The sequence below is a fragment of the Pinus tabuliformis genome, chromosome 4_1 (genome assembly GCF_031772625.1).
Source record: "Pinus tabuliformis cultivar Carrire ecotype Pingquan chromosome 4_1, CPIR1, whole genome shotgun sequence".
NCBI lineage: Eukaryota > Viridiplantae > Streptophyta > Pinopsida > Pinales > Pinaceae > Pinus > Pinus tabuliformis.
This window is the reverse complement of record NC_142303.1, coordinates 39,493,538-39,510,904: the sequence shown is the minus strand read 5'-3', so window position 1 is coordinate 39,510,904 and position 17,367 is coordinate 39,493,538.

Below are 17,367 nucleotides of genomic sequence, written 5' to 3'. Positions count from 1 at the left end.
ATTGCTCATTATTCGAGGATAACTCAATATTTTGTTATAAATAGAAGGGTTTTCCATCCATTATTCACTTTTGATTATTTTCATTGTTGCACTCACTGTTGTAACTCTGATTATTTTCATTGTCGCACACCATATTTTTGTTGGGTTTACACATTATAGAGGAGAGAGACTCTACACAAGTTGAAGACGTTTGAAGATAGCCAAGAACCCATCCCATAGAGGGGGACTGGTAACATCTATTTGTTCCTTCACAGGTGTTATAATAAAAGCTATTCTTTGTATATTTGGTTTCCATTGGATGATTGGAGTTATTACTCTTTCTTTTTGCTGTTTAACTATGATCGTGGCATAGATGAGAATTTTGGCAGGTTTTGTTTCTATCAGTTGTTGCAGATCTACAATGTTTAGCAGCCATTTATATTTTTGAGATTGTTTGTCATCCACAATCTTAAGTGGGTTCTTTTCGTACATCTTTGAGAAGAAAACAATACAACAAAATTGGCGACTTTGTTGGGTTTTATACTTCAGATCCAGAAACTTGGGTGACCTTCGGTTTTCAGCTTAGGGTTTCTTTTTTTTTTAATTCTCTTAATGTTTCCTAGTTTTTTAACCCTAGATTTATTAAATTTATGACTTCTGCAAGCTTTCTGGTCTTTTCCGCAGGTCATAGGAAATAGCCGCAACAAAGGCGACAGTTTTTTCCGAGATTTTCAGATCGGGATCCACAGAGTAGAAATCGCACTTTTTAGCCCAGAAAGTGCGATCTGGAGGCCAAAGTGCACTTATCAGCCCAAAAAGTGCGATCCCACTTGAAAAACAGGTCAGTACCTGTGATTTTTGGATTTCCAGGTTTTTCTCAGATCTATTTCTAGGTTTTGCAGAGAACTGTCTGCTGGGTTGTCTGACCTCTATCCCATCTCGCTTAGGCCTTCATCTACTCTGATTTACTCGTCGATGTGGAATTTAGCCCCCCTAGGGCTTCTAGTACGCTTCCACCTTTATATGAGGAGTTTCGCTGAGTGAGTAGTCTGAGTTTCTACATTACTTTCAGCCATATTTTCCAGATCTGTACCCTTTTTTTTTTAATCCCAATCACACAGACAATTAGATATCTTGAACTTTTTGGTGTGTTTTCCATCGATTTAGCCACCAACCAGCACAATTTTTGCAAAACCAATTTGGGTGGAGTTTAGTTAATTGTTTTTCTGTTCATTTTCTGTTGTTAATTTTAGTTTATTTTCAGCAAGCTTTTTTTTTTTTACAAACACGATCTGGGCTTAATCAATAAATACACTTGCACACACAAGCACACCTTAAGCGAAGGGCGTTTGGTTTACACCGCCAAGCCAAGACTTAACATAATAAATTTATCTCCCCTCATCAAGACAAAGGCATATTTTTTTATCTCCCTTCACCATTTCCATGTCACGTGTGTCTTACCACCATTGTGCCACCAAGGCATTTGTCACGAAGACTATTAGGCCTTCACCCCCAGTTTCCACTTGGGCATATTACCCCTCCCCGTCGGGTTCAAGTTCATAGCCCTTCAAGTCCCCATACTGAATCTTCTCCTAGTTCTTCTGATTCTTGATCTAATTCCGAGCCTCCTTCACCGCATATCGTCACCATGTCTGGACCCACAGCTGGTGCAGGAACCCAACCTAGTGTTGGCTCCGGTTCTATCCCGGTGGTCACATCAAGTGGAATAGTCTCAGGAACCGTTTCGGCAGCCCCCATGCTCCCCTTTATGGCTGGGTTAAGTCTACTGGATTTTAATCAGTTTATAAACTACCCCATGCACCACGATGCTAGTTGGCCTTCTATTCTGACTAAGCTTCCCTCAAACATCCCAAAGTTTGAGGGTAATGCCGGAGAGGATCATGTTAGTGTCGGTATCTTCATCCCTCCGTCAGAGATCAAATCCTCTTGTTGCATTGCATATTAGGTGTCCCACCAAGTCAGCTGCATTCCATTAGGAGCATGGATCATCTGACAGTAGTGGCTTCTCCTACATTTTCCCTCATGTCCTTTACCTGCTAGCCCATTTTTACTCATCAAGATCATTTACAGTGACTTTTTGTCTTCAAAATTTGCAAAAGTCTTTTTTAGGGTTTCACTGTCGTTAGGTCTAGGGTTTCATTAGGGTTTCATCAAAAAGGGTTTCAAAATGTCCAATAACAATCAGCAGGCACATGAGGAGGTTCTAGTATCAATAAATTTCATAATCAATTGCTCAGAGATGTATTTTTCCAGAGTATTTTAGGTTTTATTGTATTAATTCATGTAATTTCATTTCTTTTATATGTAAAGCAGTTTAGAGGCAACCCTGGTCTCTTTCCCAAGCCTCAGTAGCTCCAATCCCCTGCAAAGCAAACAAAAAGCAAGTCATTCAGTTCATCAGAAGGTTCAAATAAAGTGAAAAGCTAAAAAAACAGAGTTAAAAAATAAAGTCATATTCCAAACATTGTAAAAGTGGGTTTTTATGAAACAAAAATTAAAGGTCCTTGTATATAAATCATTTCTTCAATTCAAAAGCTCATTTCCATTCAAGCAACAAAGTGTGAGTGAAGTGGAAGCCGTGTTTGAGCAAAAGGAGAGAAACTTGGAAAAAACTATGCAAAATCGAAGGCGCGGCGCATAGGGCCGCAATTTCCAGTGTAAAGTTGTTCTGGCGTGGCGTACACACAGGACGCGACGCGTTGGGTTTGAGGCGCGGTGCATAGAGCTACCAAGCCCGTTTTGCTCCAAAACTCCCTCAAATCGCCAAAATCAATCAACACTTCCATTGTGCAAGTAAGTTAAGCCCTCTTCATTGCTAGTAAAAGAGTTTTTCATACAGTTTATGGTGGTTATCTAATAGGAAAATCAAACCCTATCTTCTTGCCATTTCCCAAGAAACTGTTGCCTAGGGTTTGCTTTGGTTATTTTGCTGCCAAGTTCATTCTGTCATTCCCTCACCTTTTCACTCCTTCACTCATTTTCTCACCTTATTCCCCCATTCCCTAACTCCCATATTCCCAAAAAATCATCTATCCCTATCCCCAATTCCCATTTCCCAAACCCTTACTACAAATCCCCAAACCCTAAAGTGTTGTCCCTAAACTTAATATCACTCCCTAATCCCCTGTTTCCCTAACAGAACCCTGTCCCAACAGTCCCAAAATCCCCATACTCTCTCCCTCCACAGTCCCTCATATCCTTTTCCCTTGGTGGCAAAAAATCAAAAAAGACCGTAAATTCCTAATACTCATCAAGAAAACTCACTTACTAGCAAAGATGGAGTCTGATCCTTCATATGATCGTGAAGAAGAGACACACAGTGATTCTCCTACAGAGGTACATGCACCCAGGAGGCCTCATAGAGGTGGCAAACATATACAAGAGGAACCCACTACTCTTGCTGAGCTACAGGCCTGCCCTCTCGCCATCACTTGTTTCCAACACCAGTCCTGCTATGAGTTCTGTGAGCTAGTTGCTAGAATTCAGTATCATCATGAGTTGGCCTAGTTGTTTGTGCTTCATTTACATGATGGTCAAGCCACTCTAGCTGGTGTAACATTCACTTTAACACCAGAATCTATTTCACTAGCAACCGGTATTCCTAACATTGGAGAGCAATGGAACAAGAGGCAGCAAATTGACAAGCAGCATTATGAACCATACATCAAGCCCGGTTATTTGAGACAACTCAGCAGAGTTTTTCCTTTTCGGTACCTGAAAGATTCTTATGCTCCTTTGATGAAACTGATAATGAAGTATTTCAGCTGTGAGGGCCGGTTTTCTCGTTTATATGCCTATCATATCAGGTTGCTGATGCATTTTACCAGGGTGAGGATGATGAATCTCCCCTACTTCATGTGCCGAAATATTGAGAAGATGACCACCCTAGTACAACACAAGACTCCTCAGCAACAGTTCAACAGTATATATCATTTTGCTCTCATTAAAATTGTGGTCATCCATCAGCTTGGTTTGCAGGGCATCACTTGGGAGGACTTCATTTCTCGTGAGTTTTTCACAGCTCCTCAGGGACCTCCAAAGGCTTTGCATGAGATAGGTGAACCTTCATATCAGCATGAGGGTCATGAGACACAGACCGCTAGTATGCCGGTGTTTGTCACCTATCAGAAGGGCACTAGACGGTTGTTCGCAGCAGCAAAGCGAGTATTATCTCCACCCGGGGTGGAAGGGGTCTCGCTTCCTTCATCAGCACAGCAGGTTCAAGACAAAGGAAAGAGGCCATTACAGGATGAGGGACCTTCAGGTGAGCGGGAGACTGATTTCATTCTCATTGAGGGTGATGATACTAATGTGGGCCTGCAAAGCTCAAATCTCAAAGAAGTCATCCAAGAGCAGCAGGCAGACATCAATGCCTTGTCCCTCAACTTGGAAAGGGCTAAGTGGATAATAAAGTACTTGGAGCAAAGAAATAAGCAGCTTGAGGATCAGCAAGCGATTATGGAATTGCAAAACATACGGGAAAACCGCCAAGCTGCCCAAAGGAGGAAGGTGGAGCTCACATCACTTGAGCAAGAGATCAATGCCGATCGAGAATCATGGCTTGAAAGAGCTAATATCCACTTAGAGAGGTTTTTGGAGAAGGCCAACAAGGAGAAGACATTGTTGAGGCATATGGCTTATCATTACATGGCGAGAAACAAAGTCTGCAAAGCGAGAATCAGAAATTTAAAGGCAAAATTGAAGAGGGCATCAAGGAGGCGAAAGGAGCATGATAGAATTCAGATATTGGCTGAGGCTTCCTTGGCCCAACACAATGCTTGATGGAGAAGACTCAGCCCAAATTTCAAAAAATTTGGGACACTTTTTGCATTTTTGAAATTTTTGGCACAAAAAACAGAGTTTTCTGCTCTATGCGCCCGCCACCCAGCGCTCGCTTTTGATGGGAGCCTAAAAATGACAAAAAATCAGCATTTTTGGATTTGGCATGAAAAAATATGCTTTCCTACCAATGGCCAAGAAATTTTGACAGGTTTTGAGCCCTCAAAAAGGTCAAAAACACTCAAAAAATGACCTTACTGCCCCTATTTTGACACACAGGAAGCAGTGTTGGGAGAACTGAATTTTGGAGGGGAAAATGGAGGAAAAATTCAAAAATTCCACTTGGGTTGGAAAGTAGATAGGTAGACCTTTCCAACAAGCACACTTGGAGTGAATTTGGACACTGGGAAGGCCTTCAAAAGTGGCTCCAAATAGGCGCTATGCATAGAGAAATCAGCGCGGTGCATAGGGGAAATTTTGCTCAGTTTGACCAAGTATACTCTGTTTTTCGCCTAGCTTTTGCCAGTTTGACTTTTTCTCCTTCTTGATGTCAAACTTGTGATGTAATTTAATGTACATTGATGGATCATGATGTAAATATGTCAAATTTTCACTTATGGAGGTAGATTCATCTATCAAAAAGTTGTTTGAAACTGAATGAATCAGTTCCCTTGTTTCTAGAGGCATGCTGTTCCACTGCCTAATTTCTAGTTCTCAGTTTAGAATTAGTTGGAACAGCTCCTAAACTTGTGAGATCGACCCCTAGAGGCTAGGATGAGCTATGGTTTGTCTATATCTTGTGATTTTTCAGTCATTAGCATTGTTGGACTTTTGAGAAAGCAAGGAGCTTCTTGTATATTCATATCAACAGTTTTGGCTAAGGAATTGAGACCAGGGTTTGCAGCACTCTTTGGGATTCATGTGGCATTTTGTTTTGGTACAGTGCTTTCTTTTGTATTTGTGAAATTACTTATGTGTATGTATGACATTATCTATCATGTTTCTTCTTAACTAAATCAAACAAGAGTGAAGGTAGAATCCATTGAAATTGCAGTGCTCTACCTAGGGTTTGCTTTAGTTTTTTATGTTTTCAGTTGTTTGAAGAGGATCCATGGCTTTTCTTGCCCTCTTCAGCTCCTCACCTGTCTAATCCCTCCATCTCATTCGATTTGAAGTGCCAAAATCAGTTTCCTACCTTGCCCCATTGAGATCTCTGCAAGACTGAGCCTCATTCCCTGCACCCAAGATCTGCCTTTCCATTAGAGCCAACAAAAACATCATTTTATTCAATCAAACTCTTTGCACACATACCTAGCCTAAGATCAATATTTATATCAGTCATCTCAAGCCTTTAGTGATCATATTTTGCTGAGATTGACCAAGAGAGAGCCCTCTCCCGACCTGGTAGGGCTAGCTACCAGGTTAAGCGTGGTTTGATGTTGGCCCTGGATCCTACCTTTCTCAGCCTGAGGTAGATTTAGGCTCTAACATAGTGGCGACCATACTGGGAAGATATTGTTTGTTTGTTAGTGTTCTTCATTTTATAAACTACAGATGGAGTCTGAAGATTAGCCAGGTAGCCTTCGAAACGCTTTTGCTTTGCATTAGCGCAAGTAGATAAAAGCTACTTCAGTCAATCTCCGGTCTAGTCTTATAAACGGAATATCTAACTTGCAAATCACCCCAGTACATCTGATAATTCTAAGCTTTTGGATGATAAGTTTAGGATTTGATAGGCTGAACAAGTTGCTAATGTCCATTTGATTTCTTGGAAATAATAGCACACTGGCTTCCAGAAGATATACCAGAGCTAATCCAGATCTTGATCCTCCTCCTGTGTATGAAAATCCCAATCTTATTCCATGAATCCTTCGTCAAGAAAGTTTCGTAATTCCCGTATTCAAATCTCATTCATGTCCTGTGGTCTTTGAGTATCTTGCAGATCTTGAGTTTGACGAACAGTTTGGTCTATCACTGTTTGAAACAAAATCCAAAAGTGATGTTGGTTCTACTGTCCTAAATCCAGGGTTTGTCAAAGATATTGAAACTGAAAGGCCCAATAAATCAATTGATGATTATATCTTGAAACAGCTCCAGACTTCAATTGTGGCTTCAAACATTGCTGATTTCTTAGAAACTGCATCTGCAACCCTTAATCCTCCACGATTGCATCTAGCTCCGGAATTCCCATCGAAACTCCTTTCATTCCCACCATCCCTGTGCAGCCTTCTATCTCTGATCAAAAATCTGCAGTGGTGTCACCTCCGTCTACTCCGTCTACCCCTCAAACATCCAAAATTTCTTCGCCTCCACACACACCTCCTCATATACCCCATACATCAGCTGCACCCACTCCCCCAACATCCCCAAGACCAAATCCACCAAGAGCAATGGCTGCTCGTTTTGCACCCCTTGTGCTGCCTCAAAATTTAGATGATATGCCCGCCGATTATCAAAGCAAAATTCCATTGTTTGATGGCACTCCTCACAGTGTTACAGCTCAGCAACATGTGGATAGGATGACAGATTTCTTCGACCTCCATGAGATTGATGCAGAAAATGTGACAATGAGACTGTTTGTACAAACCTTTGGTGGTGAAGTGAGGAAATGGTTCAGAGCTTTGCCAGCTGCAAGTATCACTACATTGGCCAATCTGCAGAGACAATTCTTGGATCACTGGGAAGTGAAGAAAAATCCTCTTCAGATCCTTTCCGAATATGAGAACATCAAGCAGAATGTTGGTGAGTCTGTCCAAGATTATTGTATTAGATTCAACTCTGTTTACAATGCAATTCCTGATCATATAAAGCCACCTATGGGGCTGGCTTTGATAAAGTTTCCGGATGGTTTTGATACTGATATGGCCTATCAATTAAGAGAGAGAGATCCGGCCACTTTGGAAGACATGCAGAAGATTGCAGTCAGCATTGAAGCAAATCTGCTTGCCAAGAGAGCTAGAGCAAGAGCTGAAAAGAAAGTCACAATAAAGGAAGAGGTTTCCACTTCAGATCAAGTGCTTCGGAAGATGGAGCAGATGTTTGATAGATTGAAACTTGACAAGCCTGAACCACAAGTCAGAAATCCTAACTTCCGTGGTCAGCAGCAACCACAATTTAGAATCAAACAAAGAGAGCAGCGAGCACAAGATCAAGCAGCGCAGCAGCAGGTGAAGACACCCTTACAGCAGAATTTTGTACATGGTCCGGAATCAGATGAAGAGGAGAATGTAATTGGAGAAGAGAATCATTTCTTTACACCCGATGATATGCCAATTTTTATCACTGAAGATGAGGAGTACTCTGAGAATTCAGCTGTACAAAGGGACGAAAATTTCATTTTGGCAAATGAAACAGTTCTTGAGGAAGAGTCCGATGAATACCAAAGAGGATACATGAATGCTTTGTCAGCCCAGCAACGACAATATTCACTCCAAAGTAGAGATGTGCCCATAAATCCAATTCAGAAAAGGAAGGAGGCAGCAGCGCCAAAGAATGATCCTCCTAATGTGCAGAAAAAGGGAAAAGAGACAGCTGATCCTACCACCAACAAAACACCATCAGCAAGTGAAAGATCCAATCAGCCAAGTGTGTCAAAGGAGAAAACCAAAAAGAAGGATGTTTCAGTGAAAGAGGTAGAAAAAGTTTCAGTTTTTAACTTAGAAAATGAAATTGCTAAGTTAAAAATATCCATTCCTTTGACTGAGTTGATGAAGAATAGCAATTATAAAGGTCAAGTGTCTAAGATTCTGAATTTAGATCCATCATCTGATATGGTGAACGTGGAGGATGACAGTCCCAAGTTGATTTTTGGTCCAGCATTGGAAGGTCAGTCTCAAGATAGTGATGTAGCTCCTTTCTACATCAGTCTCAGGGTGCATGACTATGTGTTACATAATGCTATGTTTGATTCTAGAGCCTCTCATAATCTCATGCCTAAGGCCATCATGGAGAAATTGGGATTGGATATCACTAGAAAATATCATGACCTTTACTCTTTTGATTCTGGCAGAGTAAGGTGCATTGGTCTTATCAAGGATTTGGTGGTCAGTTTGGATCAGATTCTGGCTAAAAATGTTTTGATGGATGTGGTTGTGGCGGATATACCTCCTAGATTTGGCATGCTTCTTTCCAGATCTTGGGGAGCAAAGATTAAAGGGACAATGCAGCTTGATTTCTCCTATGCTACCATTCCCATGTTCGGTCAGATGAGGAAATTATACCGGGAACAAAAGATGAAGTACATGATCACTAGCAAGGAGAAGCCAGTAAATCATCCAATCAACTATGTACATACTGATTTAGAATCATTTGTTTTGTATTCAGATAGCTTTAATGATGTAAATAGCCAAGTAGTTGAAGTAGAAGACATTCCCGAGATCACTGAAAATTTCAGAGAAGTCTTAAAGCAAGAAAGACAAAGACTTGATAGTACCACTGAGCAATCAGCCTTCCGACAGCAGCAACATATTGATGGACAGCAAGGAAGAGAAACAGAACAAACAGAATTTCAGCATTTGGAAGAGGATGAAGCAGGCCTGTGGAGCATGGATTTTGATGGCGCGATAGGAAGGGAAGGCACTGGAATTGGCATTTGGATACGCAGCCCTGTTTTCACCCCAAACAAAGTGCCAAGCAATGTAAGGGTCTGTTCTTATAAACTAGCTTTTGACTGTTCAAATAATGAGGCTGAATATGAAGCTTTAATTGCTGGTTTGAAAATTCTTAGAAAATTGAATGCCAAAAGGATTTCAGTGTATGGTGACTCCGAGTTAGTTATCAAGCAAGTGAAAGGGGAATATCAAGCTAAGCATCCTCGAATGCGAGCCTACCGCAATGCGGTGTTGGATATCTTGAAAGTATTTTCAGATTACACTTTGACATGTGTTCCTCGTGTTCAGAATGTCATTGCGGATTCACTTGCAACAGCAGCAAGTAATTTGAAAATTCCGATGAATTCAAACAACAAGTTTGAGATTCATGTGAAACATCGCCCAGCTGTCCCCGACAATCAAAGGTATTGGCAAGTGTTTCAAGATGATGATGAGATCGATGAATTTCTGCAAAATGAAGGTAAATTCAAAGACACTTCTATTGATGTGGAGTATGATGATGGTGAGGCAGATATAGAAGTCAATCAGATGGAAGTTTTGCAGCTGAAAGACAACATCATTCCTAAAGGTCTAATACCTTTAGAGGAGCTGTTCAATCAGGATGATGTGGCCAGAAAACCGAGCTTGCTGCCAACCGAGAAAGGAGTTGAGGATGTGAACATTGGATCAGCTGAAAATCCTAAGATGGTAAAATTATCAAAGGCATTGCCTCCACAGGTAAAAGAAAAGTATATCAGTTTGTTATCTTCTTTTACTGATGTATTTGCTTGGGATTATTTAGATTTGAAGTCATATGATACAAGCATAATTCAGCATGTCATCCCAATCAAGCCAAATCAAAAGCATTTTCGTCAGAATCTAAGAAGAATAAATCCGAAGCCGCTGCCCTCAATTGAGAAGGAAGTGAATCGGTTTTACAAGGCTAGTATCATTGTCCCCATAAGATTTTCAGATTGGATTTCAAACTTGGTGCCCATGCGCAAGAAAACAGGTGAGATTCGGCTATGTATTGATTTTAGAAATCTAAACAAAGTATCTTTGAAAGACAACTATCCATTGCCTAAGATGGATCACATACTTCAGAGAGTAGTTGGAGCACCCCGCATGTCGCTACTCGATGGGTATCGGGTTATAACCAAATTCTGGTCCATGAGGATGATAGAGACAAAATAGCGTTCACCACTCCATGGGGAACTTTTCACTATGCAAAGATGCCTTTCGGATTGAAAAATGCTGGTGCAACCTTTCAGCGGGCGATGGATATCGCATTTGCTAATGAAAAAGATGTCTTTCTAGTTGTTTATCTAGATGATTTAACAGTTTTCTCTAATTCAGATGAAGATCACCTTTATCATTTGAAGATTGTGTTTCAACAGTGTAGAAAGTATGGCATATCTCTCAATCCAAAGAAAAGTCTGTTTGCCATGGATGAAGGCAAGCTTCTCGGGCATATTATCTCAAAGGAGGGAATCCGCATCGATCCAGCTCGGGTGGAGGCCATTCAAAAGATTGATTTTCCATGAAGTAAGAAAGAAATCCAATCCTTCAATGGTAAGATAAATTTCTTACGTCGCTTTGTGCCCAATCTTGTAGAACATTTAAGGGAAATTACAAACATGCTCAAAAAAGATAGTGCAGTAAGGTGGACTGAGGAAGCAGTTAAGTCCTTCAATTTGGTGAAATTAGCTCTTTCTTCAGCTCCAGTTTTGATCAACCCGGACTATACTCAGGATTTTATTTTGTTTTCATTTGCCTCAAATCATACTATGGCAACGGTCTTGATGCAGAAAAGAGACCAGCTTGAGAAACCAATCGCATTTTTCAGCAGAACCATAAGGGATGCAGCATTGAAGTATAATATTATTGAAAAACAGGCCCTTACTTTGGTAAAAGCATTGAAATATTTTGGGTTTATATTTTGCATTCTCACATCCTTGCTTATGTCCCTAATGCTGCTGTTAAGGATGTCTTAGTGCAAACAGATCCAGAGGGGAGAAGAGGCAAATGGATTGCTTCCTTGTTGGAATATGACGTGGAAATAAAACCGACAAATCTCATTAAAGGACAGGGGTTGGCTAAACTAATGGCTGAGTCAAATCTGCACGCCTTGGACATTAATCTAATTGCTGCTATGTCCAAGGAAGATGAAGAGAATATGCCCGCTCAGGTATCAGAAATTTTCCTTCTTTCTCCTTAGTATTCGGACATTGTTTATGTACTCCAAAATTTGTCATCACCACCTAGAATGGCTAAGAACAAAAGTAGAACACTGAAATTGAAGGCTGCAAAATTGTATCATGAATGGTGCGCTCTATTGGAAGGACCCTGGTGGTGTCTTGCTCAATTGTTTAGTGGAAGAAGAGGCAAAACAGGTTATGGAAGACTTTCATAAAGGAGATTGCAGAGGCCATCTTTTCTGGAAGACAATAGCCAATAAAATCTTGAGAGCGGGGTATTATTGGCCAACTCTTTTTGCTGATGTGTACAAAACAGTAGCAAGCTGCCATGAATGTCAGATTTTTCAAGGTAAGAGGAAGTTGCAGCCTTTACCACTCAAGCCCATTGAAGTAAGTGCTCCATTTCAGCAGTGGGGTTTGGATTTCATTGGTGAGATCCATCCTTCTTCTTCAGCGTAGCATAAGTGGATCCTCACAGCGACGGATTATTTCACCAAATGGATTGAGGCGATTCCCACAAGGCAGGCCACTGATTCGGTAATTATCTCATTTCTTGAAAACAACATTTTGTCTCGTTTTGGCTGTCCCAATAAGCTGATCACTGACAATGCAGCAGCCTTTAAATCTAAAAGAATGATTGACTTTTGTCATAAGTATCAAATCACTTTGGGGCACTCGACTGCCTATTACCCACAAGGCAATGGATTGGCGGAATCCTCAAATAAATCTCTTGTCAACATTATCAAAAAGCTGCTGGAAACTAACAAGAAAAATTGACACAAAAAGTTGGTCAATGCACTTTGGGCAGACAGGGTAAGTCAAAAGAAATCTATAGGCATGTCTCCTTTTGAGCTTGTGTACGGTGTGGACACAGTCTTCCCGACCTCTCTGGCAGTCCTGGTGGTCAAACTTTTGCAAGAAGTAGGCAGCAAAGATGATAGTTTGCAGCGGAGAATCAATCAAATGATTCATTTGTAGCAAACTAGAGAGGAGGTATTTCAGAACACTTTCAAGCTGCAAGAGAGAATCAAGAAGATATATGATCGAAAGGCAAAGGCGGACAGGTTTCAAATAGAAGACATAGTGCTGAAATGGGATGCAAGGAATGAAGAGAAAGGTAAACATGGCAAGTTTGAAAATCTTCGGAAAGGACCGTAAAATATTGCCGCATATCGGGGCCAAAATGCTTTCCTTTTGCAAGAAATGAATGGCGAAGACTATCCTGGTGGGCCGGTCAACGGTCGGCTACTCAAACGGTACTATTTGTGAAATGTTTTCTGTTGTCATATGCATCATTGTACATACTGGTTTGTTTAAATTCCATTGCAAGTGTGTACTGTTTTCATTCTTCAGTTTGGGGCCCGAGGTGAAGGCTATAAAACTGAGGTTTGATTTTAGTTTTGGTTTGGTTTGTTAGAGTCAGGTCTTTCAGTCAATTTCAGTCTTGAAAATGAGTCAATTTTGAGTCACATTTCAGTCCTGAAATTGAGTCATTGAGTCAAGAGTTTGGTTTTGATTTGTCGAAGTTATTGACTCCATAGCCCAATGGATGAAGGCACTACTTGCTTTCCCAGAGATCTGTAGTTCTTGGCACCTCCAAGGAGCTACCATCCCCATTGGAGCCAATGTTAGTGTCGATATCTTCATCCCTCCGTCAGAGATCAAATCCTCTTGTTGCATTGCATATTAGGTGTCCCGCCCAGTCAGCTGCATTCCATTAGGAGCATGGATCATCTGACGGTAGTGGCTTCTCCTACATTTTCCCTCATGTCCTTTACCTGCTGGCCCATTTTTACTCATCAAGATCATTTACAGTCACTTTTTGTCTTCAAAATTTGCAAAAGTCTTTTTTAGGGTTTCACTGTCGTTAGGTCTAGGGTTTCATTAGGGTTTCATCAAAAAGGGTTTCAAAATGTCCAATAACAGTCAGCAGGCACATGAGGAGGTTCCAGTATCAATAAATTTCATAATCAATTGCTCAGAGATGTATTTTTCCTCAAAACTCTGTTTTGAGGAAAAACAGAGTATTTTAGGTTTTATTGTATTAATTCATGTAATTTCATTTCTTTTATATGTAAATCAATTTAGAGGCAACCCTGGTCTCTTTCCCAAGCCTCAGTAGCTCCAATCCCCTGCAAAGCAAACAAAAAGCAAGTCATTCAGTTCATCAGAAGGTTCAAATAAAGTGAAAAGCTAAAAAAACAGAGTTAAAAAATAAAGTCATATTTCAAACATTGTAAAAGTGGGTTTTTATGAAACAAAAATTAAAGGTCCTTGTATATAAATCATTTCTTCAATTCAAAAGCTCATTTCCATTCAAGCAAAAAAGTGTGAGTGAAGTGGAAGCCGTGTTTGAGCAAAAGGAGAGAAACTTGGAAAAAACTTTGCAAAATCGGAGGTGCGGCGCACTGGGTGGAAGGCGCGGCGCATAGAAGAGGCACGGAACATAGGGCCGCAATTTCCAGTGTAAAGTTGTTCTGGCACAGCACACACACAGGGCATGGTGCGTTGGGTTTGAGGCGCGGCGCATAGAGCTGCCAAGCCCGTTTCGCTCCAAAACTCCCTCAAATTGCCAAAATCACTCAACACTTCCATTGTGCAAGTAAGTTAAGCCCTCTTAATTGCTAGTAAAAGAGTTTTTCATACAGTTTATGGTGGTTATCTAATAGGAAAATCAAACCCTACCTTCTTGCCATTTCCCAAGAAACTATTGCCTAGGGTTTGCTTTGGTTATTTTGTTGCTAAGTTCATTTTGTCATTCCCTCACCTTTTCACTCCTTCACTCATTTTCTCACCTTATTTCCCCATTCCCTAACTCCCATATTCCCAAAAAATCATCTATCCCTATCCCCAATTCCCATTTCCCAAATCCTAACTACAAATCCCCAAACCCTAAAGTGTTGTCCCTAAACTTACATATCACTCCCTAATCCCCTGTTTCCCTAACAAAACCCTGTCCCAACAGTGCCAAAATCCCCATACTCTCTCCCTCCACAGTCCCTCATATCCTTTTCCCTTGGTGGCAGAAAATCAAAAAACACCATAAATTCCTACTACTCATCAAGAAAACTCACTTACTAGCAGAGATGGAGTATGATCCTTCATATGATCGTGAAGAAGAGACACACAGTGATTCTCCTACAGAGGTACATGCACCCAGGAGGCCTCATAGAGGTGGCAAACATATACGAGAGGAACCCACTACTCTTGCTGAGCTACAGGCCTGCCCTCTTGCCATCACTTGTTTCCAACACCAGTGCTGCTATGAGTTCTATGAGCTGGTTGCTAGAATTCAATATCATCATGAATTGGCCCGGTTGTTTGTGCTTCATTTACATGATGGTCAAGCCACTCTAGCTGGTGTAACATTCACTTTAACACCAGAATCTATTTCACTAGCAACCGGTATTCCTAACATTGGAGAGCAATGGAACAAGAGGCAGCAAATTGACAGGCAGCATTATGAACCATACATGAAGCCTGGTTATTTGAGACAACTCAGCAGATTTTTTCCTTTTCGGTACCTGAAATATTCTTATGCTTCTTTGATGAAACTGATAATGAAGTATTTCAGCTGTGAGGGCCGGTTTTCTCATTTATATGCCTATCATATCAGGTTGCTGATGCATTTTACCAGGGTGAGGATGATGAATCTCCCCTACTTCATGTGCCGAAATATTGAGAAGATGACCACCCTAGTACAACACAAGACTCCTCACCAACAGTTCAACAGTATATATCATTTTGCTCTCATTAAAATTGTGGTCGTCCATCAGCTTGGTTTGCAGGGCATCACTTGGGAGGACTTCATTTCTCGTGATTTTTCACAGCTCCTCAGGGACCTCTAGAGGCTTTGCATGAGACAGGTGAACCTTCATATCAGCATGAGGGTCATGAGACACAGACCGCTAGTATGCCAGTGTTTGTCACCTATCAGAAGGGCACTAGACGGTTGTTCGCAACAGCAAAGTGAGTATTATCTCCACCCAGGGTGGAAGGGGTCTCGCTTCCTTCATCAACATAGTAGGTTCAAGACAAAGGCAAGAGGCCATTACAGGATGAGGGACCTTTAGGTGAGCGGGAGACTGATTTCATTTTCATTGAGGGTGATGATACTAATGTGGGCCCGCAAAGCTCAAATCTCAAAGAAGTCATCCAAGAGCAGCAGGCAGACATCAATGCCTTTTCCCTCAACTTGGAAAGGGCTAAGTGGATAATAAAGTACCTGGAGCAAAGAAATAAGCAGCTTGAGGATCAGCAAGCGATTATAGAATTGCAAAACATACGGGAAAACTGCCAAGCTGCCCAAAGGAGGAAGGTGGAGCTCACGTCACTTGAGCAAGAGATCAATGCCGATCGGGAATCATGGCTTGAAAGAGCCACTTAGAGAGGTTGTTGGAGAAGGCCAACAAGGAGAAGACATTGTTGAGGCATATGGCTTATCATTACATGGCGAGAAACAAAGTCTGCAAAGCGAGAATCAGGAGTTTAAAGGCAAAATTGAAGAGGGCATCAAGGAGGTGAAAGGAGCATGATAGACTTCAGATATTGGCTGAGGCTTCCTTGGCCCAACACAATTCTTGATGGAGAAGACTCAGCCCAAATTTCAAAAAAATTGGGACACTTTTTGCATTTTTGAAATTTTTGGCACAAAAAACAGAGTTTTCTGCTCTATGCGTCGCGCCACCCGGCGCTCGCTTTTGATGGGAGCCTCCAAATGACAAAAACTTAGAATTTTTGGATTTGTAATGAAAAAATATGCTTTCCTACCAATGGTCAAGAAATGTTGACAGGTTTTGAGCCCTCAAAAAGGTCAAAAACACTCAAAAAATGACCTTACTGCCCCTATTTTGATACACAGGAAGCAGTGTTGGGAGAACTGAATTTTGGAGGGGAAAATGGAGGCCAAATTCAAAAATTCCACTTGGGTTGGAAAGAAAACAGGCAGACCTTTCCAACAAGCACACTTGGAGTAAATTTGGACACTAGGAAGGCCTTCAAAAGTGGCTCCAAACAGGCGTTGTGCATAGAGAAATCAGCGAGACGCATAGGGGAAATTTTGCTCAGTTTGAACAAGTATACTCTATTTTTCGCCTAGCTTTTGCCAATTTGACTTTTTATCATTCTTGATGTCAAACTTGTGATGAAATTTAATGTACATTTATGGATCATGATGTAAATATGTCAAATTTTCACTTAAGGAGGTAGATTCATCTATCAAAAAGTTGTTTGAAACTGAATGAATCAGTTCCCTTGTTTCTAGAGGCATGTTGTTCCACTGCCTAATTTCTAGTTCTCAGTTTAGAATTAGTTGGAAAAGCTCCTAAACTTGTGAGCTCGACCCCTAGAGGCTAGGATGAGCTATGGTTTGTCTATATCTTGTGATTTTTCAGTCATTAGCATGGTTGGACTTTTGAGAAAGCAAGGAGCTTCTTGTATATTCATATCAGCAGTTTTGGCTAAGGAATTGAGACCAGGGTTTGCAGCACTCTTTGGGATTCATGTGGAATTTTTTTTGGTACAGTGCTTTCTTCTGTATTTTTGAAATTACTTATGTGTATGTATGACATTATCTATCTTGTTTCTTCTTAACTAAATCAAACAAGAGTGAAGGTAGAATCCATTGAAATTGTAGTGCTCTACCTAGGGTTTGCTTTAGTTTTTGATGTTTTCAGCTGTTTGAAGAGGATCCATGGATTTTCTTGCCCTCTTCAGCTCCTCACCTATCTAATCCCTCCATCTCATTCGATTTGAAGTGCCAAAATCAGTTGCCTACCTTGCCCCATTGAGATCTCTGCAAG